Source organism: Hipposideros armiger, unplaced genomic scaffold, assembly GCF_001890085.2.
Source record: "Hipposideros armiger isolate ML-2016 unplaced genomic scaffold, ASM189008v1 scaffold_1062, whole genome shotgun sequence".
NCBI lineage: Eukaryota > Metazoa > Chordata > Mammalia > Chiroptera > Hipposideridae > Hipposideros > Hipposideros armiger.
This window is the reverse complement of record NW_017732412.1, coordinates 274,557-279,425: the sequence shown is the minus strand read 5'-3', so window position 1 is coordinate 279,425 and position 4,869 is coordinate 274,557.

The following is a 4,869-nucleotide window of genomic DNA, read 5'->3' as shown; positions in this document are numbered from 1 at the left end:
TTTCATGTATTTACCTCTTGGAGTGGTTATCATAAACCATAATTATAACAATTCCCCCACAATGTGTTATCAGTGAATAGAATGAGTTGAATGGACAGCTGCTACAGTCTATTACTTTTAACATTCATACTACTTCCAACAAATGTACTCTCCTGGATATATAATGGTACATAACATACAAGGTAATAATTCTAGTTTGATTAATTATTTATGCTTATTTACTTATTTATTCTCAATATGTGTTTCTTCTGGGTAAAGCCATAAAACTCAAAATTATGTATGACTCTTTTATTGAAGAATTTTCCCAGTGGTTCTGGACTACTGGGTCCTTGTATAACTTCTGTTTATTTTCCTCACAATTTATCAATATACCACACAAAGTTATAAAAATTTTTCTACATTGCATCTGACATCTTTCAGCAGGATGATGGAAAATCATGATCTTTAAATCAACAGCACTCAAAAGGTAGTTAATTAGATTTTTAAATCTTTAGGGTCTGTAGGATTTAAAAGTCAGACATCAGGAATTATTAAGAAAAAAGAGACTGACAGTTCTGTCCACAGACTTTATTGATCACCATATGATATTTATAAAACCACAACACTACAGGAAAAAGTACTGTAAATATTTTGCTATGATAAATTCAGGGGAGGGGAGGTTTATATAGGTTGCCAAGGAAATATTAAAGGCTTTCATTGATTTCCAGCATCAGAATTCCAAAGATTGGAGTATTCTGGAAATAAGTGAATGCTGTAATTACAGAGATTATCCACTGGACCCATTAGTCAGCCACTCCTTAGAATCATGGCAAAGAGCACCAACTTCTCAAGAAAATGCAGCAGGTTAACCACCAGATGATTAATGTTGGCCAGGGGTTGGGGAACATTACAGTAGGCAAACCAAGAGAAGACACTTCTTGGAAGAAGCTATGGTTTCACAGTGTCTAAAAATAACTAAGGCTCCAAATATATTTCTAGCCTCTCTATAATTGGAACATTGTTTAAACCTTGAAGAGAGAAAAACCTGGTATTTACTCAAGTTTATTATCATCTGCAATGGTGAAAGTAAGTAAATTGAATGAAAAAAAAATTAAAAGGCCACTTGGTGAGACAATGTCTCATTTTCCTCTAGCTTAAGCACATTTATTTCTCCTATGAAGATGACTTTATAGTCTCAGCTATGAAATTTAAAAATATGAATTAAACTGTACACAATTTTAACCTTGTGGAGGAAGGCATAGCTTATATTTCCTATTTTATCTATGTTGGAAATTTAAGGTATATTTAGTAATTTCCTTGAAATTTGGTTAAATGGCTTCATGAGAAGCAAAGGGTATGGCCACTCTCGAATCTACACAGTCATTCTATACCCAGCTGATTTTGTTGCAATTCTGTAATAGACGTAGAGAGTGCCACTAGTGATATAATCAGAAGCCTCGTAAAAGGTTTCATTAAGCCTGAAGCTAACACCTGGAAAGAACTTTAGCAGATCCCCATATGAAAAATGAAAATAATGAAATGAGATATTTTTGGATTCGTTACTGTGATGATTTAATGTTGGAAAACATTCTTCCTTCTTCACCATCAATTCTAATCCTCTCTCACAATTTCTAAATTCTGGTTGCATCTGATACATCTCCCTTGTTCAGAAAGTATGTCTCCTCTCTTTTGTTAAAGCCCAGCAACAAAAGACTGCCAGGTGCAAAGCACATATCTGATAAAAAACTTGCATCCAAAATATACAAATAACTCTTAAAATTCAACAGTAAGTAAGCAAACAACCCAATTAAAAAGTGGTCCAACAATCTAAACAGATACCTCACCAAAAATGATGTGCAGATGGCAACTAAGCATATGAAAAGGTACTCAGTATTATATGCCATTAGTAAATTGTGAATTAAAACAAAATGACGCACCACTCCACACCTACTAGAATGGCAAGATCCCAGGACCCTGATACCACCAAATGCTGGCAAGGAAGTAGAGCAACAGGAACTCTCATTCTCTGCTGGTGGAACTGCAAATGGGATGCAAAAGTTACAGCCTCCTTGGAAGACAGTTTGACAGTTTTTTACAAAGCTAAATATAGTCTTGTCATACTATTCAGGAACCCCACTCCTTGGTCTTTACCCAAATAAATTCAAAACTTATTTCCACACATAAACCTACACAAGAGTATTTACAACTACTTTATTCATAATTGCCATAATTTGAAGCAATCAAGATGTTCTTTAGTAGGTAAATGAATAAATAAACTCTGGTACACCCTGACAATGCAGTAGTATTCAGTGATAAAAAGAAATGTTGGCGGGCAGAGTGGCTCAGTTGGTTAAGAGCTCACTCAAGAGTTTGAGCTCTGAGCAACAGAGGTTCAATGCCCGGCCCGAGCTGAGCAGCCGCTGAGCTGCCAACAGGTAGAAGGATGGCTCAGCTAAAAAAAAAAGAAAAAAAAAAGAAATGTTATTAAGTCATGAAAACTCATATCCCTAAATGCATGTTGCTAAATGAAAAAAGCCAGTCGGAAAAAGCTACATGCTACATGATTCCGACTGCATTAACTTCTGGAAAAGGTAAAACTATAGAGATAGTAAAAAGATCAGTGGTTTCCAGGGTATGAGGCGAAAGGGGTAAATAGATGGAGCACAGGGGATTTTTAGGGCAGTAAAACTCTTCTGTATGATGCTGTAATGGTGGATACATGACACTATGTATTTGGCAAAATCCATAGAACTGTGCAACAAAAGGAGTCAACCCTAGTGTAACTATGGACTTTAGTTCATAATAATGTCCATCAATGTTAGTTCATCAACAGCAACAAATGTGCCACAGCAATGCAAGAAGCCAATAATGGGGAAACTGGTTGGGGGAAGAGTATATGAGAACTCTATGAACTTTCTGGTCAATTTTTCCCCAAAAAAACATAGTCTATTAATTAAAAATAAATAAATAAAAAGAACATCAGGAAATAGCTGTAACAAAAAAAAAAGTTAGAATTACTATGCTTTTCACAGCAAGAAAAACTTAAACCTGAGGAGCTCTGGGAGATAATCAATTACAGAGACTTGGGAGAGGCTTCTTATGGAATCTGGATTTGAGCTTGATAACTTTGAAGAGGGACTAGGAAAGATTGGGCCAGTTCTGGCTTGAACACTATCAGAGGTGGGAACAATGGATATCTTAATTTTTATTCCAAGAAGTGGAGGATTAAAGCTAGTCTACAGAGGTCATTGGTAAACAAGCAGCAGTCAGAAGAGGGGGTTGTTTAAGTCATTTCTGTGATTGTGGAAAGTACTTGTGTCTGTCTTCCCAAACATGGTTACAGAGTGGACTTGTCTGAGAATCGTTTATATTTTATGATCATTTACGTTAGTTGGGAATATCATGGCTTAGATGTTACTGGGACTGTTTTTTACTTGCTCACTATAATGATATGACAACAGTTAAATAAATCATGCCAAATGTTTCATGATCTAGAATTGAAATACCTGAGATGCTCCCTTGTCCAGCTGTCTTCTCTCATCTAAGCAACTCACAAAATCTAGGCAGATATTTCAAAGAATATCTGACTGTGTATTCTACTTTACAACTAAATTCCAATTACAGTATCATTTAGAATGCTTTCAGATGCAAGGAATATAAAATTTGAATTAACTGACTTAAACAATAGGGAGAAATTGTTAATGTTATCACCCATAGCAAGATATGTAATTATGATACTTCAAGGTTTGGTAAACTCTGAGGTTTAATGATATCATTAAGGACCCAGGTTTTCCTCATCTTTTTCCTCTACAATCCTCAGCACATTGGCTCTTATCATTAGGCTTGTCCTCCTGTGGTTCCAAGATGGCTGCAAGCACCTTCAAGCATTACATCCTCACACAACAATGCTCAAAGGCTGTAAAGGAGAAGGCTGGACTTCTTTCTTTGTGCCTTTTTAAGATTTAAATAACTTTCAAGCAACTTCTTTCCATATGTATCTTCCTCTATTTGTAATGTTGTTCCTTTAGTTGAGATATCATTACATGTGTCACTGCACAAATTCCCTATTTCTGGGATTAAGTCCAGGAAATATTCATTGAATTTAGGCCAGGGGTCAGCAAACATTTTCTGGAGAGGGCCAAGTAGTAAATATTCTAGGCTTTGCAGGCCACATAGGTAATCTAATGCATATTCTTGTGTTTTTGTTTTTGTTTACAATTCTTTAAAAATATAAAAAACATGCTTATCTTGAGGGCTGTGCAAAAACTAGATTTCAACAATAATGATGGCAAATTATACAACATTTTATGGTTTTTATCATAAATACAGTTCAGCAAATATTTATTGAACACTTCCTATGTGCCAGGCATGAAGAACGCAACCATGTGAAAGTAAGGCAGGTTCCTATTTGGACAATACGTATTAAACTGAGAAAAAAATTATATAATCAGAGAAAAATCACAGAATATAATGAATCCTTATACAATAAAATCTTTGATTGCAAGTAACGTGGTTTGGGAGTGTTCTGCAAGATGAGCAAACATTTCTAATACATTTTAACTTGCTAAATGAGTGATGTCTTGCAATACGAGTAGTTTGTTTCCAGAATGAATTATGCTCACAAACCAAGGTATTTTTATATTCTAGAGGCTCCCTTTTGAAAGAAAAATAGCATCCAAAAACTTTGCTTTTTTTAAAGCCTATGTTCAGAATATTTTTTTATTTCTCTTTTTCAGTTATTGTGTATTCCTTTATTATCTTCATGTATAAGACTATGGAGAATTATGTGTTCCTCTTACAATAGCATTTATCTTTATGTTGGGTTCTTCCTCTTTTCACTTTTTACTTTTTGTGTGCCCCACAATTAAGTTTCTACTTCTTCTCTGAGTG